General features: G+C 52.0%; 2 long non-coding RNA genes across 3 annotated transcripts; one reads left to right on the top strand and one right to left on the bottom strand.

The window, feature by feature from the left end:
• Positions 1-209: 209 nt before the first annotated feature.
• On the bottom strand, positions 210-2,574 carry LOC140618992 (uncharacterized). 2 transcript variants are annotated; one of them, XR_012018965.1, is made up of 5 exons: positions 2,277-2,574; positions 2,110-2,174; positions 1,760-1,934; positions 633-1,313; positions 210-526 (listed from the first exon to the last, which is right to left on the bottom strand). It is a non-coding gene; the product is annotated as an uncharacterized lncRNA (long non-coding RNA). The 2 variants fall into 2 exon arrangements; XR_012018964.1 differs by lacking the exons at positions 633-1,313; positions 1,760-1,934 and having other exon boundaries at positions 212-526.
• Positions 2,575-3,410: 836 nt separating this feature from the next.
• On the top strand, positions 3,411-11,700 carry LOC140618993 (uncharacterized). The gene is made up of 3 exons (XR_012018966.1): positions 3,411-3,468; positions 9,718-9,805; positions 11,409-11,700. It is a non-coding gene; the product is annotated as an uncharacterized lncRNA (long non-coding RNA).
• The last annotated feature ends 584 nt before the right edge of the window (positions 11,701-12,284 follow it).

A 12,284-nucleotide genomic window follows, 5' to 3' on the forward strand; every position in this document is an offset into this window, starting at 1 on the left:
AAGGTTGCAGACAGTGAGGGAACAGTTAGGACAAATGGTACAAAGTGGGCATTCACCTCGCGTCCTGCAGACTCAGATAAACTACCTGGGCTGGAAGGGGTGAAGCCTCTCATCTCACAGACGGGGAAACTGAGGCTCAGAGGCATAGGCTTTGGTATCGGGCAAACAGCAAAACATGAGTACCTAATACACACACATACACACACGAATATGCACACGTTTAATACGTACATGCATCTTAGGTATATTTTTTATGTGTTTTATATATAGCAACTCTATTCAAAGAAGCTGTGGAGTCACAGGAAGGAAAGGGACTTTACATGTGTGTGCACACACACAAATAGCCCCATCTTGCTTCCTTCCCTTAGTTCTGGAAAGAGGAAACAGAAGAGAATTTGGGGTGCATTTGCTGCCTGTGGTCTTTGGGCTCGAAGCCTTGAAGAGAGGGGGAGTGGGGAGGGCGGTGCAGGTGTGCAGTGTATCTGGAGCGGGTCCCCCTGTGCTCAGCCAGCGGGACGCCTGTGGGCTAAACAAGAGGACAGGACAATGTCGTTTTGTCCTTTTGTTTTATTCAACTGTGGGGGGGGGGCGGGGCATGCATTCGGTTTTGAGTGAAAAGAGCTGACTTTTACCCTCAATTTTACATGCAAGCTGTTGACCAGCAAACAGACTGCAGGAAATCAGATGGGGGAAGTGGAGAAGGGCCCATCCTCCAACTTTTTTGGCACAGCGTTTCAGGCTTTCCCCAGGCAGCTTTGTGCACCTGGGTGAAGAGTCTGGCTCTGAACATCACATGGACAAGGCTGGCAGTGGGGAGAGGGCTACCCAGAACAAGGGGATCGTGAGTGCAAAATTATCCAGGGGAGAAAAACTGTATTAGCTGAAGGGAGATGTGGGTGGTTTTGCAGGTTGACCTGGGGCTTCTGTGGGGTGCAGGAGGAAAAGGTAAGGCTGGCCAGGTAGCAGCACCCTGGAGGTACATGGTGACCACAGAAAGAAGTTGGGGCTTGATCTTGAAGGCACTGGGGAGCCATGGGAGGGTTCTGAGCAAGGCAGTGGCGCCATCTGATTGGCCCCGGAGAGCACCCCCTCTGGCTAGTGTGTGGAGTTGGGGAACATGCAGAGAGGCAGAAGCTGTTTTCTTTGAATGAGAGAGGCCAACAGCTGAGGGATGGGGTGGGACTTCTCCTCTGCACCCGCTTCTCGGAAGGGGCCTTTGGGAGCCTCGCGGGCAACTCCTAGAGCTCCATGCGATCCAATCCTTTCTACTTCTCAAAGCGCATCTGTTCCTTTCTTTCTTCAGACATTGCTTTCTTGAGAAGTAAAATGTTCCAGATACAGGGCCGTGCACCTCCCCCCAACCGCTCCCTCCCGTCCCCGGCCTTAAGGTGTCCTGCCTGTCTCACTGTATGTTTATATGCATCATGTTGTCACAGGTAGGAGATTTAGATCCTTCCTGGTAACCGGGGTGGACTGCTTCGTTGTCTACGCGTAATGCAAGCTGCTAATCGAGTCCCATCCTGACGGGCATTGATGCTGCTTCCCTCGTGTGTTACTAGAAACCACACCGCAGTGATCACCCCTGTGGTCGGGGAATACGTTATCTAACTTCTCCTTGAGCAGCCCCCGGGCTGCTGACGTTGAAAGGGGCTCATTGGACCCAAATCCCAGCTCTCCAGCTTCCGGGCTGGGCAACTGAGCGAGGCTCCCAAGCAACCCTAATTTTCTCATTCCTAGAAACGAGAAGAGCAATACCTACCTTACAGCGTTGCTGGAAGGATCGCTAATGCTCCTGTGGGGGCAGCACTGGGACAGAGCCGTGCGATGCCCGTGCTCCACAGAATCATTAGGCTGTTAGAAACCGAGCATCATTTTCTGATATTCCCCTTCTCCGATTGACTTATTTCACTCAGCATAACGAGAGACTCCCAACTCTGGGAAACGAACAAGGGGTGGTGGAAAGGGAGGTGGGCGGGGGTGAGGGTGACTGGGTGATGGGCACTGAGGCGGGCACTTGATGGGATGAGCACTGGGTGTTATACTAAAAAAAAAAAAAAAAAAAGAAAGAAACCGAGCATCAGGGAAGGTGTGAGGGGGATTATGAACAACCTTCTCTCCCGGGCTGTGCAGCTTTAGGCAAGTCACCCCACTTCTCTGGGTCTCCCCTTCCACATCTGCAAAATGGGGCATTGTAAAGATTTCAGGAGATGATGGGTGCCGTATAATAGACCATCAGCAAAGATTTCATTTTTCTTTCCTCACTTCCATGTCCTCACCCCAGCAAGGTTGTTTGGGCACCTGTTCTTCTTGGACAGATCAGGAGACTCGGACTCAGAGAGGTGGAAGACTTTCTACAGATCACACAGCACGTCGGGGTCCATTGGCTCTCTCTGGGCCATGTCCAGGGGCTGGGTCCCTGTGGCTGTTGTCAGCCTGCTTCCTCCTGAAGACCCCACGATATCCCCCACCCCCCACGATCTGGATCCCTCCTCAACCTGAAGCTTGGCCACCTGCTAAGTTCTTGCCTCCAGGGTAGAACTGATACAAACAGTCTTCCACGTGGCCTCTCCAAGCAGCCACCAAATGCTCCCGTAGCATAGCAACCACAGAACCAAAACAAGCCCTTAATAAAAGATCAAAAAGGAAGAGGGGACAGAGAGCCTACCCCCAAGCAGCTGCCCCCTGCACGGATGCCCACTGCTGGGCTTTTAGCTCACAGAGTTGAGGTGGTTTGCATTGTATCTTTACATTTAAAGGCATCTCCCTTCCCCCCCCTCCCCCCCCCTCCCCCCCCCCCCCCCCCCCCCCCCCCCCCCGCCAGCGATGTTTTCCTCCAGGGTTCTGGGGCTGGAAGCCAAGAAGCATGGTTTAAAATATACAAAAGGAAACAGAGCATGGCGAGGTCTGGAGGAGGAGAACCATTAGCGAGGGGGGTGCTGGGGGTGGCAGAGCGGAGCGGGCACTGGGCCATGTCTGGAGCCGGAGGGCGGCCTGGCCCTGGGCCCTGAAGCCATGGGGCCAGGGGTCTGCACGGCCGCACAGCAGCCCCTCGCGCCCACTGAGCAGCCCTCGGTCGGCCCCCCTGCAATGAAATCCCCAAATGTCAAACCGGGAAGGCCCTGCAAGACAATCTGATCCAACGGTTTCCATTTTCTTTTTTAAGCAAAGAAACTGTTTTCTGGATAATCTAGCATAAGGCACCCCAGTATGCAGAGCAGATAAGGGAATGCCAGAGTGGAAGTGGGGGTTCTCCACCTTACCGTCCCCCCAGGGGAGCCCTTTCACATCTGCTCCCAGTATCAGCCCTACGGCACCACAGGGCAAACCCAGGCCCTTCCATTACAGCTGGGGAAACTTTTTATGGATAGGGGTACGAGCTAACTACTATTATTCCCACTTTAAACACACAAATGCGGGGATATGACTTTACCTTTGGATTGAATCAAATTCCCACAGTTACCCGAGAATGTAAGTTCCCACGGCTACCTGGCCCTCACTTTGCGAACAAGGCAGCAGGAGCATGGAGAGCTCTAGCCACTTCCCAAGGTCATCCAGCTGGAAGGGGGGTACAGCCAGCTTTCAGGGTCCCCCCAATGTGTGTTTTTAAATATTTTATTTATTTATTCATGAGAGAGAGACAGACAGACAGAGGGAGAAGCAGGCTCTAAGCAGGGAACCCGATGTGAGACTCGATCCCGGGGCTCCAGGATCATGCCCGGGACTGAAGGCAGCGCCAAACTGCTGAGCCACCCAGGGATTCCCCACTCCCCAATGTGTTTGACTCTAGACTCTATGGCCCAGGGAGTTTAAGGACTATCGCACTGTCACACAGGAGCTGAGCCAGCACAAAGGGCGGGTCTGGTGTTGGGAGAAGCTCACCGGATGTCCCACGGGGACTCTCACCAGGTGAAGAGGCACGGGCGGTGGTTCATTTACTGCAGAACAAACCCAAAGCACAAGCACAGGCAGCTGTAGCTCCTTTTACTGTAAAATAATGTGCAAAACTGTATCACTTCCTTGGGAAATGGTGTCACTTTATGCTGGGATAACATTTAAGTACTGTGCAGTCTAAAAAAAAAAATCACGGTGCCGCAGATCGAGACGTGTTTATCCAGCTCACACGTGTGCTGTGTGTTGGCTGTGCCAGGCTGGGCTCAGCGGGGCAGCTGTGTTCTGTTCCCTGCGACTCTCAGCCGCTCCGGGGGGCAGTGGGCTGGTGGGATGCGCGCCTCTCCTGGCAATGGCAGGAGGGCAAGAAGGTGACAGAAACGGTCCAGGCTTCTTGGGACCTAGCCTGGGGACCAGCACACATCACTCCAGCCTCATTCTATTGAACTCAGCAAGCCACAGGACCGAGCTCCGCATCAAAGGGTGGGGAGCTCTACTCCATCCCTTAGCAGAAGGAACTAAAGGTCACTTGCAGGGAGAGGAAAGAGCTGGGGCCGATGTCATGCTCTACAATATGCCTCCACCGATGAAAAATAGGTCCACACCTCCTTTGATCCTCCCTTGGAGAGGTGGAATGCTCCAGTGCAGGCTGGGCTTTCTGGAGCCCTTCTAATGAGCAGAACAGGATGGAAGTGACAGGCGACAGCTTCCAAGGATAGGACATTGGGGCTCCCTCCTTGCCCTCGGGAGCATCGCCACTCTGGGGAAGCCAGCCACCATGTCATCAGGACACTCCAGTAGCCTTATGGAGGGACTCACGCGGTGGGGACCTGGGGACTATGGCCAGCAGCTGTGTGCAGAAGCCTTCTGGAAGGCTCCAGCCCCGGTCAAGCCCTCAGATGCGTTCAGCCCGCTCACATCCTGTTGGCAACTCCATGAGAGACCCCGAGCTAGAACCAGCCAGCTGAGGTGCTCCTGCCTTCCAGACCCGCAGAAAGAGCGAGACAATACATGTTTATCATTTTAAGCTGCCAAGTTCTGGGGCAATTTGATATGCAGCAACAAATCACTAATGTCTAATCGCTATGCTAACCCACTGCTGGCATCTCCTGCGAGGCTTGGGCAGAAGATGTTTTGTCTGTTCCCCAGAGAACCAACAAAATCCCAACAATTTACCAAGATGAGGGTACTAAAAATACTCGTGGTAAACTGTGGTCGTGAAGAAACACCTGTTCGCGAGCTGCCCAAAATAGGCAGTGCTCGCATGGAATGAAAATGCATGAGGACGAGAACGGATGTATGCGGACCGATGCCAACCCCCCGGCAGACTCAGCTTGTCACTTGGTCCCTCCTTGTCGCTGAGGTTGGGGAGAAGAATCCAAACGAAGATCTGATGGGGTGTACTGAAAAGACCTGCCTGTGGCAAGGCATTGAGGGCTCTGTCCGGTGGCGAGGGAGGTACTCACATTTCCTGCACCCCAACTTTGTGCCAGGTACAAGGCGGGCACTTGCAACTCTGCGTACGAGGACCAACAGTTGGAGTGCTGGAGGACTTTGGCTTTGTGAAGAGGACTAAGGGGCAAGAGACAGGCTGGAGTAGTTGTTAGAGCCCACGGAAGCCCTGGGTTTGAATCTCGCAATTATGCTCTGAGACTTGTGAGTGGCTGGTCCCGTACATAGCCTGAGCCAGTTTCCTCATCTCACAAATGGACCCAGTAACAGTGCCCACCTGCTCTGTAGTTGGAGTCTGGCCCACTTTGCTTCGTAGGACTCCTCCCCTACTCTGTGTGTCCTGTCAATCCTGGTGCCCTGCTACAGCACATCCTCTTGCCCTCAGCGTTTGGTCCAGGAAAAGACATTTGACCCAAGTGAGGCCAATCAGATGAATGTAGGGAGATGTTCTTTCTTTCTTAAAGTGTGAAGTTTATAAAAACATGAGCCAGGGCACCTGGGTGGCTCAGTGGTTGAGCATCTGCCTTTGGCTCAGGTGTGATCCTGGGGTCCTGGGATTGAGTCTCTCGCCAGTCTCCCTGCAGGGAGCCTGCTTCTCCCTCTGCTTATGTCTCTGCCTCTCTCTGTGTGTCTCTCATGAATAAATAAATAAAATCTTAAAAAAAGAAAAGAAAAACATGAGCCAGTGTTGCCAGTGTCCACTATCGTGCATAACACGTGAAGAAGTTCTAAGATCTGGCAAGTGATGGCAGGGCCTCCTAACATCGTTTAAGCTCCTGGATCCACCCTTACCTGAAACCTACACAGAATCTGTCTTGGATGTCTATATTAGAGTTCTCCAGAGTGCTCCAAGTTCCACTCCAAAACCCAGCAGGCCTGAGAACCACGGAGAGCCAGGGTTTCAGTTCAGGTCCAAGGGCAGAAGAAGACTGATGTCCTAGCTCCAGGCAATCAGGCAGGAGGAGTTCCCTCTTACTCAGAGAGAGTCAGCTCTTTTGTTCTACTCAGGCTTTTGAGTGATTAAGGGAGGGCCCCCCACTCTAGAGAGCACATCTGCTTCACTCAGTCTACCGATTCAGGTGTGAATCTTACCCAAAATCCCTCTTGAAGACATGCTTGTCCTAACGTTTGACCAAATATCTGGGCACCCCGTGACCAGGTCATGTTGGCACATAAAATTAATCATCACGCTGTCCCAGATATATCATCTAATACCTTCCCCTGTTTGCTTTAAACACAGTCAAGTTGGGCAGCCCGGGTGCCTCAGCCATTTAGCGCTGCCTTCGGCCCAGGGCCTGATCCTGGAAACCCAGGATCCAGTCCCACATTGGGCTCCCTGCATGGAGCCTGCTTCTCCCTCTGCCTGTGTCTCTGCCTCTCTCTCTCTCTCTCTCTCTCTCTCTCTCTCTCTCCCTCTCCCCCTCCCCCTCTCTGTGTCTCTCATTAATAAATAAATAAAATCTTAAGAAAAAAACACACATTCAAGTTGATAGAACGTGCTTGCAATCAAGACTCCTGATTGATCAAGTTCTTACTTCATAGGGATATAAAAAAAAAATGAATCAGCTCTTGCATAGCGCAGGGCCTGGGAGACAGTAAGTGCTCAGAAATAATAACTCCCGATGCCGGCTGCAGGCGGGCATCATGGAAGCAGGATCTGACCATTTGGCTGCCACTTCTCCCTGCAACCCTGAAGTCAGAAAATGCGCCGACATTTCTGCTGCTTATGTACATCATCTCCTCCCTTTACAAAGAGTCGGTCCAGTGGTTCTAGGTGGACGGAACACACCATCCAGCTCCTGGGAAAGCTATGTTCTCAGTCGTCTGACATAATTATCAATAAGCTGAAACATGAGGAATCAGGAGAATCCCTCCGGCTGTTGTCTGGCGCATCATCCAATTTCTAATGTCAAAAGCTGGACATCACCTCTGTCTTTCTCTTTTTGTTTTCTGAAATAAACTCTAATCTCCCCCAGACTAATGGATGCCCCAGGGCGGTACAGATCAAATGCTGCACTCAGGGAAGCGCAGTGACAAGCATATTAAGAACTTTTAAACTGGTTATCTCAGTAACATATCTTTCTTTCTAAGAACAGTGGGTGTTTTGGTTTTGACCGCCAGCATCCTTTCCCTAATGGAACCATGCCTCCCCCACCCCTCATGGTACCTCCAGGCTGTTCATCACAATCTTTTTATTATTATTTTTTAAAGATTTTATTTCTGTACTCATGAGAGGCATAGAGAGAGAGGCAGAGACACAGGCAGGGGGAGAAGCAGGCTCCATGCGGGGAGCCCAATGCGGGACTCAGTCCCGGGACCCCGGGATCACAACCTGAGCCAAAGGCAGATGCTCAACCGCTGAGCCACCCAGGTGCTCCTAATCACAACCTGCCACCTTCCTCACCATGGGAGAGAGCCTGCGGCAGGCTGAGCCCCTCCTAAAGCCATGGCCCTATCCTCTCAGACCCAGGGATTGGTCCTGAGGTAGCCATGCGATCCAAGCAGAGCCAATCCCCACCCTTCTTTGGATTCCTGTGTCAGCGAGGCAAAAAGAGGCGAGGAAGAGAGAAAGAGATATAGAAAGATAGGGAGTCAGAGAAAGCCTTTCCCCTTTTGGATTGCAAATGATCGCAATGAGGCTTGGGGCTGCCCACGGCCATTCCTCCTGCCTCATAGAGAGAGCAACACACAGAGGGAAGAAGAAAGATCGAGAATTGAGTGCCAGGCACTTAGGGGGACATCACGTGAACCCCTGGATCCAGCTATGCCTGAAGCAAGCAACAATTTCCTCCCTTCACTTAAAGCTGTTTAAATCAAAACCATGGCCTGTGGCTGTTTCTCGTTCCTTAAACTCACTTTTAAAATGGTGAAGGGAACTTCAGACACGCTTGTGCCAAGGAGCTCCGGCTTGGGGCAAGCTGGGCCGCGCTTCGAAATGCCAGATGGCTGAGATGCTAGCTACCCTCTCAGAGTTTGGAAGTCTGCCCTGTGCCCCAAAGTGCAGACTCTGGAGTCAGAAAACTGAGATGGCAGCCCCTAGTCCTGACTCTCGGAGCCTCAGTTTCCTCCTCTGTGCACCAGAGATAATGGTACCCCCTCCTCGGGCAATCAGAGGATTAAATGAGCTCATGATCGGCCAATGTGCAGCCTCCATACCTGGCACCCAGAAATGCCCCATCAGCTGGAGCTGTCTAGCCCAATCCTCAAGGATCCCAGCCTGCAGCTCCCTCCCCTGCCTGACCCAGTTTTTCATCCAAATTTGGCCACAGGCCCAGGCTCTGGCCTATTTTAGGTACTCGTCTTTTTGTTGCAGGAAAAAGAGCCCCACGCAAGGTACCTTAAAAACAGGGGGTTTATTGTGGGGACAAACGAGGACAGGAATGTGGAGGAGGCAGAGGCAGGAAAGCCCTTGGGACTGGAACGGTTTTGATTGGAATCTTTTCTCTTTGCTGCTTTAAAAGGAATCATTTCACCTGTCCTTGCCTGAGGGACCTCTCTCCTGGGGGACTGGGTATAAACAAATCTGGGGAGGTAGGGTGACAGGGGATGCTTGGGTTGCTAATAGTTTGGATTCAGGTTTTAAGAGCTCTCAGAATCAGCAAGGATTCTGTGACAAAGAAAGTGGGCGGCCGCTTGGCCTGGAGGGATGTATCAAGTGGCCCGTAATTTATCATCCAAACCAGGACCCCTGGAGAATGAAAGGGGCACCGTGAATAATGACACAAGGATGACAGCCCGAGCCTGCCCAGGGGAGCCGGGACATGTGGTCACCCTCAGGCACAGAGACCCCGAAGGCAGGGGACCCAGACTGCAAAGAGGTTTGGGAGTGTGACTGCCGCCCAGGCAGTGCCCAGTTCAGGAGTCCAGGGCTGGACAGGTGGAAAGGAGCATTTGGGCCTCCAGAGACCTCATCGTGTCATCAGCCCTGTAGGTGCCGGACAGCATTCGTGCTCATGGGACTGGGCTCCTTAAGCAGCAGAGGCCCTGGGCGGCCCACAGCCCACCCAGAGGGAGACCCAGACCTTCCACTGATCTTCTCAGACCCCCACCGTGGGGTGCCTGAGTCCCATAGAAGCCCCTGTATGCTGGCAGGTGATGGAGATAAACCCCTTCTTAGCTGTCTGGGGTGCAAGGGGGAGGGAGGAGGATGACCAGAGCACCCCTGCTCCCAGCCCAGGTCCATATAAGCTGCTCTCTGGGGCACATGCAGAGTTCACGATATCATATCTACGTGCTCAGGACACAACACACGCCAGCAGTTCCTCTAGCTCTCTGATTTCTGATGATTCTGGTCATCCCTGATTCTTCCCCTCGTCTTCCTGACTGACACCCAGTCCTGACCCTTGGTAATGATGTCACTCTTTGTCTCACCCTTAGCAACCTTGCAACAGCTCTCAGTCCCCAGGAAGACCCCAGGAGGATCTCACCTCTGGAGGATCGCAGGGCTCCTCTACGTGGTGAAAATGTGAGGCTCTTTCCTTTGAGCTTGTTACCCCCTTCTTCTGTATGGCAAGAGTGCCCTAGTTTTGCTAGGGTGAGGGTTTTCTTTGCTCACACTCACCCACCCCTTCACTCTCTGGGCTTTTAAGAAAGTTGACCTCCGCCCGCTGGATGCCCGTGGTGGAGCATGTGACCCCAGCCAAGCAGTTAGCACCTTCTGTCTTTCTGGCCACTCATGGTCCCAATCCATTTGGGTTTGGGTGCAGAGAAGAGCCTGGGACCTCTTTTCTGATGCTCAGAGGAATGAAGAATGAATGGAATGTAGAGCTGACAACAGTAGTTTTGATGAAGGACCTACATGGAACCAACCCTGAGGAAGTGGAGCTGAGTAGAGAGAGGAATTGGATCCTGGTAGCATCATTCAAGCCCCTGGATCAAGCCACACCTGAAGTTCTGCCCCTGGGTTGTTCAAAACAGAAGTCCACAAATTCCCTTTTCTCAGGTCAAGTTCTCTGCTACCTGCAGTTGGTAGAGCTCTAGTTGAAGGCTAGGTCCCAGAGCCAATAGGATGCTTTAACCAATGGGAAAAGGATAACTGAATTATACAATTGCTCACACAAAGTTCTGAGCCCTGCCCTCCCACAGTGTGAATTTCTAGGCTCCAGTTAAAGCCATTAGTCCCTGTCCTATCCCCCAACCCAAGGTCTCTTACTGAATCCACTCTTGGCAATATTGTGAAATGGGTCAAGTTCATTTCTTGACCTCAATGTCCTACCTGGCCTCCTTCTGTGCAGCCTCCAGCCCAACAAGTGGTGTCTACAGAGCCTGTTGCATGAGTTTCTGGGCCCCATGGAACTCAGTGGCTTCACATCTCCCTCTGCTCAAGGTCCCCATCCCAGTGCTGTCTCCAAGGACCGGCACGACTGGGCCCCCTGACCTCCTTAGGCTTGTCCTGCCATTTGGCAGTTTCTCAGGTTCCGGACATTTTCGCACATTGAAGCTCTGCAGATGCTGGATCCTCTGCCTAGAATTCCCTTTTCGGGATCTGGATGGAGTTATCTTCAGTCCTCCTTCAAGTCTCAGCTGAAATGTCACTTCCCCAAGGGGCCCTTTGTGCCCTTTAATCTAGGTCAGGCCGGCCTGTTTTATATTCCCAAAACCCCTTGCAATTTTTCTCTGTAACTGGATGACCATGCTTCATCCCTCCCCGGGCCCTAACATGAAACCTGGTACATGGTAGGTTCTCAACAGCTGGATGAATGAGTTCAGCAAGGTCCGAGCCCCATCAGCGGTGCGGGAGGAGAACAGAGGTCCAGAGAGAGGCCGAACTTGCCCAGAGTCACACAGCAAGTCTGTGGTTGTGTGGACATCTGCAGCAGGATGCTTTTTGGATGCTTTTGGGGACCCCGGATGGTAGCCACTGCTTTGTCTTTTAGTACCAACCTTGCTTATGTCCCTAAGGAATTGATCTGAGATTCTGTGGCTGCCAGCCGTGTGCTGATGGCCACAGAGGGCCCAAGCTGATGGCCAGTGACACCCTGGTAGGCAGGGTTATGAGCAAAGCAGGAGGTGTGGCTGTCCTGCGGCCTGGCAGAGACAAGCTGGATTAATGTTTATCCTGTTCCCAGAGACTTGAGTCATCATCAGACCAAGAGCAGGTGCAAGAGAGTGACTCTGCAGGAAGACCCCAGGCACCCTAGCCCTGATGCGGCTGCAAGGCACAGAATGAACGAGGCAGGAGGCCCCAGATGTGGGTGATTTCTCCACAGTGGACCCACTTACGTTCCAATCCGAGCTCTGCCACCTGCCAGCTATGTGACTTTGTCACCTTACCAGCCTGGGTCTCTGCTTGCCTTTCTTTGAAACAGGAATATTAATAGTAAGAACCTTATAAAGTTGTAATGAGAATGAAATAAAAAAAAATAGTTGCGTTCTTATAGCAGCACCTAACTCAAAAAAAAAAAAAAAGGGTTTCAAATTGCATCCTCTGGACAGTGGCTTAATATGCCTACCCAAAAAGCAATTCTAATGTTTATTGTTTTGTTTCCTTTGCTATTGTCTAAAACTCCTCTGGACCATGAAGGCAGATTCCTAATGGGTCTTCTGATGCTCAGAGGACCAGTGAATTCACCAGTGAATTCTTGACATGAGGCTGAGCACATAGAAGGCACTCAATAAAGGATGGATGGAAGGATGGATGGATGGATGGATGGATGGATGGATGCATGGATGGAAGGATGGAAGGATGGATGAATGCGTGGATGGATAGAAGGGGGGATGGATGGATGGATGGATGGATGGATGAAAGGATGCATGGATGGGTAGATGGGCAGGTGCATGGGTAGATGGGGAGATGGATAGGGAGATGGATGGGTGGGTGGGATGTTAAAGATGAATGGATTCATACAAGGTAAATTCACAAAATGTAAGCTTCAATTTCTGAAGACCTGTATCTAAGCGTGACCCTGCTGCTCCTGTCCTGAGTTCCCTTTCCTCTCTCATCT

The sequence above is a fragment of the Canis lupus genome, chromosome 27 (genome assembly GCF_048164855.1).
Source record: "Canis lupus baileyi chromosome 27, mCanLup2.hap1, whole genome shotgun sequence".
Classification (NCBI taxonomy): Eukaryota; Metazoa; Chordata; class Mammalia; order Carnivora; family Canidae; genus Canis; species Canis lupus.